Source organism: Ictidomys tridecemlineatus, chromosome 3 (genome assembly GCF_052094955.1).
Source record: "Ictidomys tridecemlineatus isolate mIctTri1 chromosome 3, mIctTri1.hap1, whole genome shotgun sequence".
In the NCBI taxonomy this organism is placed as follows: domain Eukaryota; kingdom Metazoa; phylum Chordata; class Mammalia; order Rodentia; family Sciuridae; genus Ictidomys; species Ictidomys tridecemlineatus.
This window is the reverse complement of record NC_135479.1, coordinates 66,884,836-66,901,638: the sequence shown is the minus strand read 5'-3', so window position 1 is coordinate 66,901,638 and position 16,803 is coordinate 66,884,836.

The window sequence follows — 16,803 nt, the reverse complement described above, 5'->3', positions numbered from 1 at the left end:
TAAGTTGTTCAGCCCCGACACTGTTTATTAAGTCTAATAAAGAGGGCTGTGTCCGTCGGACCCCAGAGGACCCTGTTTTCTGCAGAGAAGCAGGATGGCAGAGAAAGAACGAGGAAGGAGCATCCCGAGAAGCTGTGCCCGGTGGGGGATGTTGGCAAGCCTAGTGAAATGGCAGCCCTAGGGGTCGTGACCTACGGCCACACCCGTGCCCCAGCCACACACCTGAGATGGACACTCGGGCGATGGGAAGGCCGCAGGGGCCGCTGTTCAAGCAGATGAGATGGGAAGGAGTACCTAGGATATGGAGACATGCCTCCTCCCAGGATGGGGGGCAGTAGCTAAACGCCCACAGGTGAGTCTCCAGGAGAGCAGGACGGACTCCCAACCCAGGCAGGACCTGGGAAGCCCTCTTCATACCTGTGCTTCTCAGAACGGCAGGCTGGACCCAGTCCTGCATCAACATACGGTGCCACTGTCTGGGAAAGGAAGAACGAAGGGAGGGAGGAGTGAGGGAGAAAAGAGAGAGGGAGGACAGTACCACTCACGGGAGGGATGAGTAGAGCTCAGACACACACTCCAAGAGGCCTGTCCTCCTGCAGAGTACAGCCAGCAGAGTTGGGAAGCCCCTGCTTTCAACCACTTGCCAGGCTGTGCAGAAACATAATGGAGTGGACTGGGGTCCTTCCCAGATGCCCAACCGCCAATCACTCCCAGTCCAGCAGGCCCTGGGACCCGAGTGGAGATAGATGCCCGAGAAGGGATATCTTTTCTGATTTGATTTGTGAGCTCAGATTTTTGAGCACCTTCTAATCTCCAAGTGTGCAGGACTTCAGAGGAAGTGACCACACACAGGCGAAGCTCAGGCACTAAGAAAGGAACGGAGTCAGTAACTAGAGAAAAAATGATTTTTAGCAGGCAGTTTCCAGCTCGCTCCATGAACAGAACGAAGTGGAGAAATCTTCATGGAAAGAAATGTAAGAGAAAGGGGAAGCCCAAGGAAGCAGTGTGGACACCCTGAAATCACGTTTCCTTCCCCCACTCCACCACGGCAGCTGGACACTGGGAAGAACAGCGGCATAGTCAGGAGCTTCCTAGAGGTCGAGGGGAACATGTTGTCCAGAAGGAGCCCGGCCAGATCACCAGGGAGGGCTACAGTCTGGGGATCCAAAGCAAGGGCTGGTGTTGATTTAAAAAGCACAAAGGGACACAGAAAAAGAATTCTTCAGATCAGAAACAAGAGAAGGAGAGTGAAATCCCTGTTCCCTGATTTAGGAAGGAGGAGGAGCCTGGTCATCACCAAGGAGGCGGCTGCAGACAGAGCTGGTTGGCACAGAAGCATGCCATGCTCAGGCTGCCTCTGGCTGGGTAGCTGGGCAGGCCTGCTGCAGGTGACGGGCAAGGGACAGCCCTGCCAAGTCACCCCATGGGGCAGAGAGGTTTGCATTGATTGTTAACTCACACTCACCTGGGGAAACTGCCTAGCCAGGAGGTGGAAAACTAGCTGCAGGACTGGACTCCCAGACCCTCACTCAGGCAAACGTGAAGCCTGACAGTCCAACCACTGACCACGTACTTTCCCAGGTTTTCATTCACCCTAGGACGAGATTTACAGAGGAGGCTTAAGACATGAAGACTCCAGTCAGGACGGCAAGCAGGCCTCATCCCTGATTGATCTACAGCTATTTGGAGCACCTGGTGAAGTCTCAAGGCCCACTCCCCTTCCACAGGAAGGCATACGTCAGCTCTCCTGTGACTGGGGCTAGGGCTGCGGTGGGTGAATGGTGGCTCTCCACAGCGGTGCATCTCTAGGGCCTATAAATGCAAAGTTGTTAAAAGGATCACTGCTGATGTGATGAAGCTAAAACCCTGAGATGAGATCACCCTAGATTTAGGTGGGCTCCAAAGTCAAGTGTCCTTTTAAGAGAAGGGGAGAAGACAGAGCAGGTGGGGACAGAGACTGGAATGTGGCCCACAGCCAACGTATGCTGGGAGGAGAGGGAGGCCTCTCCCCTGGGACCTTCAGAGGGCATGTGGCTCTGCTGCTACTTTGACTGAACTGCTGCCCTCCAAGACAGTGACACAGTGAACTTCTGATGCTTTTAAGCAAGGTAGTTTGTGGCTATGTGCTTATCAGCCCTAGGCAACTAGAAGGAGAGACATCAGTTTGCAGGCGAAGTGCTTGCTGCCTTGGTGTGACCTGAGTTTACAAGGATCCGAGCCTCTAGCTAAAGTGATAGAGCAAGAGGACGGGATTTCAGGCACCTGCCAACCACAGGGAGCACTCTTTGGGGGTGGGACAGTAGAAGAAGTGGCCCTGCGTTGCTGAGAAGACAGTATTTGCTTTGGCAGAATGAGAGAAACGCGACATATTAACTGGTGCTTGTGGGACTCTGGTTGAGTCCTGAGAGTGATTGGTAGTCAGAGAGCCTTCGTGGGAGGAAAAAGGGACAGAACCACCATCTGTCGAATACCTAACGTGCCTCTGGACAGGCACATGGTTTAATCTCTGCACTGGGTAGAGCAAGTATTCCGAGGCCATGATTCAATCAGCTACATGCGCTCTGGTGGCCAGGAGCAGATCTGACCTCAGTCTTGGTCTCAGTTCCTCCAGGAAGTTCCCCCCACACCATGCTGCCTCCTCCAGGAGGTCTTCACTGATTGTTCTAGGACTGTTTCTCAATGTAAATTATACTTGAGGTAAATTGATATACAAACCACACTAATTTTAAATGTACTGCTGTTGAGTTTTGACACACATATTTACCTGTGAACATCACCAAATCCAGGTTGTGACCCATCTGTCAACCCATGGTGCTATCTCGTGCCTCTGTTCCCCTTTCCCTGCCTGCCTGGTGTCCCCTAGGTGACTGTGACCTGTTGTCTGTCACTGGAGAGACCAGCTTGCACTTTCTAGCATTTTACATGAACAGAGCCCTGTAGCATGGCCTTCTCTGCTGTGCTCATGGGCACAGCCACTTTAGGGTCACCCCTGGGGCTGAAGCAGCACTGCACCCTTTGACAGCTCTGCTGTCTTTCCATGTGGACAGATGCCACAGTGTGCCCAGCCGTTCCCTGGCTGATGGACATCTGGGTTGTCCCCAGTTTCTGGGCAATTGTAGATATGGCTGCTATGAACCTCCATACACAAGTCCCTCTGTGAACAGAGGCCTTCACGTCTCTAACTTTGTGAGACGCTGACAGTTTGTAAAACAGTGGCACCGTCTTATCTTCCCACCAGCAAGAAGAGATTATTTCAGCTACTCCACATCTTAATTTTTAATCATATTTTCGTACTCTAATTAATATATAATGGCAATTTGTTGTGGCTTTAATTTGGATTTCTCTAATGACTAAGGATTTTGAGCATCTTTTTCTTATGGTTGTTTACTATCCACATGTCTTCTTCACTCAAGAATGTGTTCAAAAGTTTGTCTATTTTTAAATTGTGTTGTTTTCTTATTAGGTTTTGATATCTGATTAAAAAAACATCTGGAATAAAAATTTGTTATCAGATATTTACAAATATTTTCTCCAGTCTGAGGGTTGTCTTTTTATTTCAAACTCTGGAAATCCACCCACAAGGGGCCAGTTTGGGTTGGCCTCTGTGTAATGGAGGGGACCTCATCTACTCAAGCTCAGAAGCCTGTGCAGTACCCCCGCTGGTAATATCAGCAACTCAGGAGGCTGAAGCAGGAAGATGGCAGGTTCAAAATTAGCCTGAGCAACATGGTGAGCCACTGTCTCAAAATGAAAACCCAAACGGCCTGGGGATGTAGCTCAGTGGTAGGAAACAATGAATTAAAACAGCCCCTGCAGCTGTGACATTTATCCTAGGATTCCATGATGACATTGTGGGGAGAGATGCTCAGGAAGTGTCCTCAGATCTTCCCTGAAGTGACTGCTGAAAGGCTTTTAGTGCCCAGTGCCACTCGGACATCCCCATTAGCCAGCGCTTCTGTCCCAGGGCAGGGGAACTGTGTGGAGCCAGGCGATTGGCAGACTGCTCTCCTGCCCCGCCCCCCACTCCTGCCCCGCCCCCCATGACTCCTCCCCCATGACTCCTTCCCCCCAGGGCACTCCCATGTCCTTCCCCACCAATGCTCTCAGGAGCTAGTCTCACCAGTGACAGGCGGCTCAACACATGCATGTTCTCCAGGGAATTACTCAAGAATCTATGCCACTGTATTTATCCTTCCATGTCCATGGGCAGCCCATCCTGCTGTTGGACACCCACATCCTTGGCGAGGGCACGTGGCATGACTCCTGGTCAGTGCATGCCGGAACAGCCTGCTGGGCCAGGGCTCAGCTGTCCTCAGCTTCAGTAGGAACTGTGAAAACCGGTGTCCGAGCCCCTGTCACTGGCAGCGACTGGGGGTCCTATAGCCTCACAGTGCTATCGTGGCTGTGGTCACTCTTCAGTCTTAGGTATGCTGGTGGCATAGAGTGGTTCTGATTGGTGATTTACTGTTAATCTTTATTTCCTGTTTTTATTGATTTCCACCTTGATTTTCCCATGGTCAGAGAAGTTTGTGGATCTATGCATTGCCAGTATATGATCTATTTTGGTAAATACTCCACACACCTGTGATCAGAGCCTGTCCCCTGCAGTTGCTGGGCACACACTCTATCCGTGCCGGCCAGGCTAGATTCTTTATTGTTTGTTCAGACTTTCTGTATTTTCCTCGGGATGGGCGCTCACAGTGTTGCCCAGGCTGGGCTGGGCTTGTGACCCTCCTGCCTCCGCCTCCTGAGCCCCTCACAGATATTCACCGCTCTTCTATAATCTAGTGATTTTTAAAAATATATATTTGCAAAGCTGCAGACTTTGATTTTTTTCCTGAATCTGCTGGTTTTTGCTGTGTGTAACCTGAGGATGTCATTAGATCACAGATATCTAAAACGATGCTCTTCCATTCCTGTGAAGGGTCCCTCTCTGTGTCCAGGGACGTTTGCCCTAACATCTGCTCTCGGTGCCGCCTCGCTGGCTGGCCTTCTGCCGGTGATTTCAGTTATGGCAGCTTGGGTTTTCCACTGGCCACAGAGTGCCCATCCCACTCTTTCTGTGACCCTGGCACCTCCTCCAACAGGTAGACAGGAGGAGTTGTGGTCCTCCCCTTGGACCATGTGGACCCTGTGGCGGTGGAGCACAGTAGAAGTGCCACTGTGTGACTGCTGAGTCTAGACCACACACAGCTGATGCCCTGTGGCCCATTCTTTCAGACACAGCCCTTGGATCAGCAATGTGCTCTGAGGAAGCCCAGAGTGATCACCGCGGAAAGGCCGTCCTCAGGATTCGGGCCAACAGCCCTGGTAAGCCATAACACAAACTGCCCATCGTCCAGAGAGGCCTCTGTGGTCCCAGCCCCCAGCTCTTGAGTCACCCTCAGCCTAAAGTCACCCTTGAGATCTTCCCATTTGAGGTCTCACAACCTACAGCAGACACTAGCTGGCCAGTGTGCCTTGTCCAGGGGCCTCATGGTGATTGTGGAGGACGGCTGTTCTGTATCACTGAATGGTGAAGTCAAAAGGGACTGAAACCCTGCAGCATAAGTTTCCCACTCTCCACGATCTTTGTGTCCCTTTATTTTTGAGGCATAACTCTTATAAATGGTAGGTAGGTTTTTATAGAGAAATGGAGCCAGACAATCTTCGGTTGTTAATTGGAGTATTTAGTCTATCCAAGTGTAAGGTCATGCTTTATGTGTCTGGGTTTAAATCTACTTCCCATCTTCTCCTTATTCTTTGTCCTGCTCTTTCTGCGTTCTTCTCCTCTTTCTCTTTCCTTCTTTGATTGTGTTCCACTGTGTGTCTTCCTTGACTACGGATATGACAGGTTGCACCTGCTGCAAACCTTTCAGCAGTCACACTGGAAATCGCCATGTGCACTCTGGATGTTCACCCACATCTACTGCTTCAGATGCCTTTCAAGATAACTGTCAGAAACCGACAAGGAAGAAAGGGCTGAAACCTGTATCCAGACACACCTCTGGGCGTGCTCCTGACACACGGAGTTCTCTGGCCTGCAGAGTCAGACACCTATTCAGTTTTGGAAGCCATGTTTTCAAAGAAACCATGTGCTTTAAAAAGGCCTCAGGTGGCACAAGCCTTAAAGCAGCTCTGAGCCCTAGACTTCCACAGGCTGCTCTGCCTGCAGGAAGACCTAACCTCCCATCCATTTCAGCTGGGTCCCTGGAGGAAAATGGACAAGGAAATGGAGCTGTGGTCAAAGAGAACGACGGGGCAGAAGTCCCCCAGAGAGCCACATCGGGCTGAACCTAGGAGATGCCCACCAATCACGTGACAGTTGGTCTCCCACTCCTCTGATAGGATGGGAGACTTCTTAGCAGTTATAGGTTGGACCATGGGTGCTATGCTCAGGCCTTTGAAGGGGACAAGCAGCAGCCCTACCTGGGAATTGGGCTGTCCCTCTTGGGGGCCAGGGAGTATCCTGTGAGTGGAGGAGCAACACAGACAGGCTTCCCAGAGGGGAGGGGTGCTATGGCAGAGCAAAGACCACTGTGAATCAGCGAACTCCTTCCCTCCTGTTCCTGGGCCACGGACCTTATTTCCCATCCCCCCTTACAAAAAACAAAACAAAACAACAACAACAACAAAAAAAAAAACGTGGCCTCATGGAATTTGGAGTTTGGTGGATGGAATATGCTGAAAAGGGACGTGGCCTTTTTCAGAACTGGCCCATAAAAGCCACCCGGGATAGTCTCTGTGGTCTCCCATCTTGCGATGTGGGTGGGCACAGTGACCTTAGATTCCTTGCTTCAAAAACAGTGTCCCACAAGGCAGAAGGAGCTCCATACCTGGCTCTCTTGGGCCCCTGATTTGGAACTTATTAGAGTGAGAAAGAGACACCCTTGACTAGGAAGGCTGGCATGAGCCAGGGACACAAAGCGTCTCACCCCAGCCACACAGCTGCTCCACCCTATGGGGCCTGAGAGGGAGGGGATGCTCCAAGACCCTCCATGCTGATGGGAACATGGTGCTGAATTAAAGGAGCCGTCTGCAAGCTCCTTTTGGCAAAGAGCCTTGGCCAGGGAGTGGTGAGCACCTTCCCTGCTTCCACTCTCTCCAGCAGGAAGGCCTCTGAAACCCCAGGACGCAGGGACCAGCAAGACCCAGGAGGACTGAGAAGCCCTCGGCAGGCGAATCAGAGACACTCCGACGCCGCCACCTGGAGGTGCTCTAGTTGGGCCTTTCCTTCCCCTTTCAGAGACAAGAAGATGGGGGCTCCAGAATCTAGTGGACTGTCACTCTGACTTTGTGTCAGAGCTTTGATCAGGGCTTGGCTCTGCCATCATTCATGGCAGAAGGGGATGGACAGGCGCACACACTACTATTTGAGCAGGCAACGAAGCACAGCATTTCTTTAGTCTCATAGTTTTTCTTAAACATTCATGCAAATTTGTCATTCTACACCATCACATCTCCTCCATGCTTTCAGTGGAAAAGAAAGCTTTGAATCACTTGTCACAGAGCCAGGCGGCCATGCCAGGAAGACGTGTATTTATCACGCTTGGCGCCCTGCCACTTGGCCCCCGGCACGCTTCTCTCCAGTTTGAAAGGTTCCTCATGGAGGCAAAGCTATTTTCGTGTGGGCCTCTGCCCCTCCTGATCCCTTCTCCCACTGTCCTCCCCCCAGCCCCACCACCCTCAGCCCCAGCCCCACCCACTGAATCCACCTGCAGGGCAGACCTGCCAGATACCTACCCACCTGCATGGTCTGGGCCTGCAGAGCCCCTTTGGGAAGCCTCCGCTGGCCCTTCAAAGGCCACTTGTCCCTTCACCTGCCCACTCCCCCTGTGCCCTAGAGGGTGCTATTTGGACCCACATGCCACACTGCGATCAGCTGGCTCATATGTTTGCCTCCTTCTCAAAGGAGGTCACACGGAGCCCTCGATGTTGGCTACTGCCCCAGCTCAGGGGCTGGCTGTGTGCTCCCGGCCCTACTCCTCGCGCTGTGCCCTGGCCCCTCCCTGACCACTTACTGGCTGGGGAAGTGACTGCGAAGGTAGTGGGCCTGCACTGCCCACATGGTGGCTCCGTCCTCCTCATCTGGAACCAACTGCTCTCCCTCTAGGTCCCCACCAGACGCCATGTCAGCCACCAGCTCCTGCCAGGCAGGGGAAAAGGTGGTTAGAACCAGGTTCCCAGGCTTGGGCGGGGGGAGTGCCAGAAATGTCACCTTGGTGGGACTGGGAATGGGAAGGTCACTGCCTGCTGATACCCAGGGGGTAAAGCCGGCATGGACAAATCCATCAGGTCTCCAGAGAGTGCCCGGGCCGTGTTCACAGCCACCTGCAGACCTGGTGCTGAAGAAGGGCCTGCTGGGCCCCTTCCACAGGGCCAGCTGGGCAGTGAGGGGAACCGACTCCACTGTAACTGTAGCCATAGGCCCAAGGACAGTCAAATCCCCAGATGAGATGTTCTGTTGAATGGTAGGGTGCTCCGCATGGGCCATTGCGCCAGCCCCTCCACACACACACTCACACACACTCACACACTGGCTGGCGCACACACCTGTTGCCTGCTTGGGGAGAGGCGGAACCAGCCTCCACCAGGCAGCCTTCTAAGGCCGCAGGAGTCTGGGCCTTGGCGGAGGGGCCATCCCACAGCCTCCAAGACACTCCAAGGCCAGAAGGTGGCCCCAACATGGCGGCTGGCCCCCGAAGTGTGGGCAGAGCTGCTGCCCCCTTGTTGAGCTAGGTTCATCAGGGCAAAACCAGGGAGGAGCACTTACCACCAGCCGGCCTGGGTGTCCACACCAAGAGCCCAGGACCCAGATGGAATGTCCAGAAACAGCGTCCAGTGAGAAAGACCAAGCTCTCTCCTCTCTTGGGCAACTTCTCTGAGGAGCAAGTCAGCTGTTAGGAGGAAACCTTAGCCACCCTCTAAATTTAGCCTCTGGCCCCGGACTGGCAGGTCTCTGTCAGGAAGGAATGCAGGCTGGGACCAGTCCCCAGAAGAGGCCTGCTTAACCCTTTACCTCCTGGCTAAGCCCCCAGACAGTGGCCTTCAGCTGTGGAGTGGGAGGACCCTCACTGTGGACAGAGGGGCCTCGGGAGGCAGCCTCTCCTGGGTCCTCTCCAGGCCCTCCTGCCTGGGCCTGTCCATTCAGAGTCCTTCCCCAGACGGTGGGAATCCTCAGACCTGGAAGAAGAGCCTTAGTTCAGCCTCCGGCATCTGAGAGCAGCAGGTAGGTACGGTGAGCAGCACACTGCGGCTGAAGGGGCCATTGCCTGTGGCAGGGACGGCTGCCTTCCACAGAGGTGACAGTTGTGCTCCTCCACACCCTGCCCTCACTCCAGCCCCCGGAGAAGGCCAGTTGTCAACTTTGGGTGATTAAAAATTGCTTGGGCCTCATAAACATTCAATGAGCTCATAACCCACCTTCTACAGCCCCCATCACTAGGATCAGAGCCCAGAGCCAAGGGTTCTCCCCCTTCCCCACACATTCTCTAGTTACCCATCATCTGTCCATCCATCCATCTATTTTTCTGTCCGTTTAGACACTCACTAGTTTCCTGCTGTGAATCAGCCATGGCACTTGGCCACAGTCAGCGAGGCACACAGCCATTCTTCCTCACACACATACACACTCACACACACTCTCACACACACACACTCACACACACACACACACACACACACACACACTTCCATTCTTCCTCTCTGGGTGGAATAGCACCATTAGAAACTGGCCAAATGAGTGAGTGAGCTCACGGTTTATTAGGAGGAGTGAACCACAGACCCCAAATAACTCAAGCACAAGGCAGAAGAGACCAGAGTTAGGCGAGTTTAAAGGCTGCGGAAGGCATCAAGGGTTCTGAGGAGAAGGGGCAACCCACGAGCTGGCCTTTTAAGGCAGGTGAAGTCACCACAGCCTACGGGGAGGGGAGGACAGAGCTCTGCCCCAGGAAGTCCAAGTTCTGGGTGGGATGTCTTACTTGCTCAAAGCAAAGTAATATAGTCTGGAAGACGGTTTTTAGGAGAACAAATGCTAGAACAACTTAACAGCCAACAAGAGAGCTGGGTTCACTTGTTAGGTTCTGCAGTCACTGAGAGGACCTAAGCAGAGAAGTGACAATCTAAGGACCGTGTGTCAGGACAACTTGGCAATGGTGTTGTGAAATATTTGGTCTGAAAAATTATTACTTACAATAAGAAAATTCAGTAAGGTGACCAAGTAAATTTTATTTTATTATTTTTTAAAATAATTTTTTGAATTTTTAAAATTTTTTAGTTGTTGATGTACTTTTATTATTTATTTATTTATATATGGTGCTGAGAATTGAACTCAGTGCCTCACACATGCTAGGCAAGTGCGCTGCCACTGAGCCACAATCTCAGCCCCCCAAGTAAATTTTAATAAATCAAATAAATTTTGTGTGTCAATAAAACCTACTAGCCATAAAAAGATTAATAAAATAATGTATGTAGGAGATTCTGAATTCATAATACAAACAAATGTTGGCAAAAGAATCTGCAATACTTATCACTCTCAAAAGACATTTTCCTTAATACACAAAGAGCTTCTAGAAATCAACAACCTAACAGATTTAGGGGGAAATGGACTACAGATTCAGAAAAGGAAATTTCATACAGCAGAATTTTATGGCCCATTAAAAAAAGTTGATGATGCTACATGTACTGATACAGAAAACTCTAAGGTATTTTGTTAAGTAAAAAATAAAAAAGCCAACCTCACCACAGAATAGAGGATGTGATGCACCATCGTTTGTGCACATTTTATCACGTCTGTGGAAGAACCTGTGCCAGTGGCTGCTCCTACACAGTTGCCCCTGCTCCCAACCATCATCCTAGCAGGTGACCAGCATCTCAATTTGCTTGTAACCGAGGGGATTTCCAGGAAAGTATGCCTGTGGGTTAAAAACCAGGGCAGTCCCAGGGGTCACTTATCTCCAAAGTCATCCTCTGTGTTGACTTGTGTATCTGCTACTTTCCAGACTAGATTCTGCGCTGAAGGAGGGGACTCCCCATTTGCTTCCTGGCTGTCCTGGCCGCTGGGAAGCCTATTAGAACAGGAAGGAAGCCCAGGGACGGTCACACTGGATCTTGAAGTATTTCAGCCAATGCACTTCCCTTCTTCACTAGATCAGAATCCTGTCTCGAGACCATCCCCCTTTTATTGCCAGGCAACAGCTTTGTGTCAGTTATAAAAGAGGCCCCACCTTAGAGAAGGCCAGGACTTTGGACACCTGCTGAACAGGGACACTGCAGGGTAGGTGACTGGCTCCGAAGAGGGGAGGGCAGAATGCTGGGTCCCTTGGGTAGAGAGGTACAGCATGGCCCAACCCACAGGTGAGCTCACCTGCCCATCCAGGGCGTGGCATGGGGCCAGGCCGGGCAGAGGTGGGCAGGAGGAGGGAGAAGAGCAGAGACCTCAGGCTGGGCCAGGCCCAGGCTGCTGTTCCTGAACTGGTCAGCCGGACTCGTTTAGTGCTCCCAGGGCCCGGCCGGGTCTGGGCAGAGCAGGAGCAAGACCATGGTGGGAAAGATGCAGCCCACACTGTTGACACTCTGTGCTGGTGAGTGGCCCTGAACAGTGCCCAAGGGTGGGTGAGACAGGGACTGAGGGCTGAGGGACAGGCTTTCCCAGAGACCCTCAGGAAGGGCTCCTGCAGCACCGTGCGCTCCGCTGGGCAGAACTACACATTCTGTGTTTGGGTAGCATTTCCAGGCCAGTGCCTGGTCAGAGTGGTTCTCGTCTACATATGAGCAAGTAAAATCCCAGCCCATTGCTGGAGTAAGTCCACCTTTTACTATGTCCAAAGTAGATCCTAGGTCAGACACAAGATCTGACCACCGGGGACAGAGTCTTTGAAACCAGGGTCGTCCTGGAAAATCCAGGATGTGAATCTAGACACACTCACAACCTCGAATTTTAACCGCTGCCTTAAAACCAGAGAGAGAGGCACAATGGTAGGAGTGTCCACCTCTATCACTGAGGGAAACTGAGACAGAGGGGTGACATTATTCAACCAACATCATGATCAGTGCATAACCCAGTAGAGGGCCCTTCCCAGAGGCCAAAGCTCTGCAGCTCCCGGTGCTCTGGGCATGGAAAACTCTAAGGGGACACCCCCGATGGAAATCAGACACTTATGGGTCAGTGGTCATATCCAAACCAAGTGCTAAGCAGTGAAGTCGTTGGGGAGAGTCCCACAGAGCAAGCGCGAGTTGGAAGGAGGGCTTGGCATTTGGCACCGCTGCTAGAAAGGAAGCCGACGGAGAGAGGAAGCTAGAGGTGGGAGATTTTAGGGGTACTTCAGTTCAGTGTGTTTAATCATCACCCTGCAATTCAGAAACTGTCGTGGGCTCCCGGGACCCGGAGATCATGGGGACAAGTGGCAGCCATTCCAGGAACCTCCCACGCCCTGGGAAGTGAGCCCAGAAAGCTTCTGTACAGCGCCTTCCTTTGGGCAGACAGGCTGGCCCAGGACCACCTGGGCTACCACGGGCCTCCGCTCCCTCCCTGCCCTACCTCTCAAAAGCCAGCCTGGGGGCCTTTGAGCAGAGAGCCAGCTGGTGCTGGGGAGGGCTGGGTCACGGGAAAGAGGAGCTCAGCCAGGATGGCCTGGTTGGCTCCTTCCTCCGAAGGGGACTCTCTAGTGAGCACATCACTGTGGGGGAGACCTAGGCCAGGGAGTCTGGTGGTCAGCTCATCCTACCAGACGAGAGGATGCTTCCAGGCTCCAGGGAGGGAGCGAAAAGAGAATGACCACCCTCTCCCAGTCGGGCCTAGTTCTCTGTCTCCTGGGCCAGAACTGTCCCCCTGGGGAGTTCTGCACCCTGCCCCAGGCAAGTCCCCACCTCTGTGGTCTGGTGGCCACTCATGCATGTGAAAAAGTAATGCTGGCTGGGGAGAAGCCAGACCCCTGCTCTCCCAGGTGGGAATGAGAAGGGGCCTTAACTGAATTGCCAGGAGCAGGACATTTCATCTCTTCCTGGGGAGGCACTGACCTGGTGAACTCACCAGCAGAACCAGTTCTGGGCACGTTCTCCCACATCCTCATAAAGTGCATTCTGCCCTCACCACCCCCCTCATCCTCCCAGCAGCTCAGTCCAGAAACATGTGCCCGCCCCTCTCCTCCACTACCCCTACTCTAGGGGAAGGGGCGGAGGAAGCAGCACTCTGGCCAACTCGGGACAAACTTCCCCAGTACACTTCCCCTTGTACACAGGGGTGGTCCGGGCAGGAGTGGGATGGGGAGGGCTTCCTGGAGGAGGCGGAGCTCAAGCTGGGCCCTCGAGGACCTGGGCCTGTTTCCCTTCTTCCTTCCTGCACTGGCTGTGCCCACAAATGACTCTGCTGATGGCTGGTGAGACAGGCCCTGGCTCAGTGGACCTCGGGGTGAAAGGTTAATAAAATAGGTACTTGCACTCCGTTTTTCTATATGCTTAAGAAAACACTGTTGAAATTTTAAGAACTGTTTGCTAATCTTGTTCTCAGAAATGTGCTGTCCCTAACTGTGGACTGTTTGCTAATCTTGTTCCCAGAATGAGCTGTCCCCAACTGCCAAACTACAAAATGTAACTTCTCTCCCTGCCCTCTCCAGGAAAAATATATAAGCTCTGCTCAAGCTGTTCTCAGGGCTCTCTCTCTCTTTGCTATAGAGGGAGCCCCAGCATGCTGGTCTCCAAATAAACCCACCCTTCTGCTTTTGCATAAGACAGTCTCTTGTGGTCTCTTACTCCGACGTTTCGCCGGACCCTTACAGGGGCAGCAGAAGGTGTCACGTCGCCTGTGTAGAGGTGGCTCCAGCAGACTCCCTGGGAATATTTGAAAGCCAACTCAGGTCGGGTCCATCTGCTCTGTGTTGTCATAAGCCCCTGACTCCAAGCAGAGTGGGTGGGATTCTCCTGCCCTCCACCTTGGCACCCCACTGCCACCAGGCCTTGGGGACACACCCAGCCCCTCCTCCTCAGCCGAGGAGCTGACTGTGTGAGGCAAAACCGCTTCACCTGGCTGAACCTCGGTCGCTGTCTGTGAAATGGAGAGGGTGGTTTACAGCCCCTGTGCCCTCCCTCAGGCTGGGGCTGTCGACTGGGACCCGTTGTGTGACAAGTTAGAACAGTGCCCGGCACGTCATAAGCACTCCGCCAATGCTCCTTACCACTACGGCTTTGTTGTTTGTGTGGCAAGTGCAGACACAGAAAATTGATGAGGCTCTGGTGACCGTTCATCTCAGGTCTGATCTGGCCCATGCCTGCAAGAAATGGAGTTGGAGGTCACTGTGGATGAGCCCCATATTGTCGCCCAAAAAGCCACTCTGTGCCTGACCCTCCCCAACCTGCTAGAAAAAGGCGCCAATCTGTGCTCTTTCACTCCGGGAAATGTCTCATGGGGCCACCAGACTCCAGGTCTCAGGGGGACACCAGAATCCATGCCAAAGGCTCTGATGTGATAAGGTAGAGCCGAGAGAGGTGCTTAAGGAACACGTGGGGAGGCTCCAGGAGGCCACTGACCAGCTCTGTCCAGGGCCCGTGAAGACTGTGAAGACCTGACCCACCCCCCCACACACATATACACACATACACACACACACACACACACACACGACCCACCTTCCAACAACTACGGGAAGCTTCCTTGTCTTCCCCAGTTAATTAGGAAGGTTTAGGGAAGCACTGCTTTACACAGACAAATGGAGGAATCCATCACTACGAAGTGTACCCGATGAGAAAAGAAGGCCTTGTCTCCTCCTTCCCCATAAAAAGCCTCTGTAATCCCACAGTGCTTACCCGGCTGGGTCTTCAAGCAGAAGGAAGTCCAAGCTGCTGACGTTCTGAGGTTGGTCAGCCTCCTTCCTGGGTCTCTATGAGAGGCACAATCCCCAGAAGGACGGGTCTCATGAATGTGCTGCCCTCCTGGCCCATGCTGAAGCCCTGTGATTCGTTGGCTGGCTGGCTTGGGGCGCTCCCTCAGGCATGTCTGAGCCCAGCGTCACCCACGTGTCGGCACTCTGGGCAGTGGCCTGGCCCAGGTTAGGCAGTCCACAGGGCTCTTCTCAGAGCTAGAGTGTCCTGTGCCCAGTGAATCTCAGTCCCCAAGGGCCAGAGTCAGGGGGTGTCAACGGCAGGTGCAATGGCAAGAAAGGCAGCCTGCCCTCCATCCACACCATGGCCCTGTGTCCTGTGGCCACTTTAATCCCTGGCTCCCCAGGGACTGGGCACTAGCTGCTGGCTCCTGGGCACTAGGCAGAAGCCAGCACTCACAGACGAGGCCCTCTGTCTGTCAGAAGTGCACTCAGGGTTGATGGTCCCAGTCCGTCCCCATCTAGTCCAGTCATAGCCCCGGAGGCAGAGGACATGGGGATGGTCAGTCTAACAGGGGCATGTGTTCAAGTGGGCAGGAGTGGCCCTTTAGGGAGTGGCTGTTAACTCTGGTCACCCATTGGAATCACCTGGGGAGTAAAATACAGAGGCCAGCCTCCCTAACCCTGTGCATCCAGATCCAGATGGAGGTCGGGACTTCTTTCGGACGTTCTAGAAGTTGCCCACGTGGCTCTGGTGTGTGCTGTGGGTTCAGGGCTGCACTCTGGAGCCTGAGGAGAAGTGGGTCAGTGATCAGTTGCTTTCTAAGCTGGGTCTTCCTCGTCCTACAACCTCCCCGAGTGTCTGCCAGCCTCTGGTTGGTGCCTCCTCCAGGAGCCCAGCCATGCACACGGTTGCCTGGAGACGTCGCTACGGGGCAGGCTGCTGCAGCAGGCCCAGGATAGGCTCTGGGGTCTGCCTTTCTAAGAAGCTCCTTGTGGCGCAGCTGTGGCAGGACCATGGCTGAGAGGCAAGGCTCCAGGAAGGAGCTGTTCCTGTACGCGGGTGTGATCGCACCTTGCCTTGGCCCTGGGACTGCAGCCCAGGGCTCTTGGTGACCCAGCCACACTGCTCGTGGTGAAGTGGGCGGCAGGCCTGTTGGGCTGCCGTCTCCTCCTCCTCCCTGCGGTGCTCCATGTTCCGTCCCCTGCTCCCCTCCACCAGGGGCTCTACTCCTTCGCGTCTCTTCTGCAGCCTCCTTGGCCTTACCATGGGGTCAGAGCTCCTCGTGCTCAGACCCGACCCTTCCAGCTTCTCTGCGTCCACATCCGCCCCACGCTCTCCTTGGCACCCGGAGCAGCTGGCTCACAGATGCTGGCCTTCAGGTGCCACCTCTCTCCTGGGCTGGAGTCCCAGGAGTCCAACAGCCCAACCCTGAGTCCCAAGTCACTTCAGACTCAAACAAAACAAACTCATGGCCTCGGCTCCCTAACCGGGTCCTTCCCAGTGACCTCGGTCCTTAGGCATCACCCAACCCATTCAGGTTCAGGGGGCAGAGACCTAAGAGTCACCTGCTATGTTCACTATTGTTCAGGGGGAAAAAAAGAATTAAAACCATTTTCTATTCCTATGTACAAAACCACCCCAAATGTAGTGGCTGAAAACCATGCAAATCACTTATTTTGCTCACAAATCTACAATTGGGATGGGGCTTGGCAGTTTCAGCCGGGGTGACTTCCCTGAGGTTGGAAAATCCCCTTCCAAGATGGGCACTGGACAGCTGGCAAGCTGGAGTTGACTCTGTTCCCCACTGGGGGGTCTCCACAGGGAATTGGCTTTCTCAGGGCTGTGGCTGGAGTCCAAGAGCCAACTACCCAAGAGACAGGAAGTGGGAGGCCTAGGCCCAGAACTGGACAGCCCTACCCTGTGAACACAGCATGTGGGTCAGTCTCAGACCCCAAGTCAAGAGGGGGGCTTACCCCTGCCTCTTGAGGGTAAGCGTCTCAAAGAGTC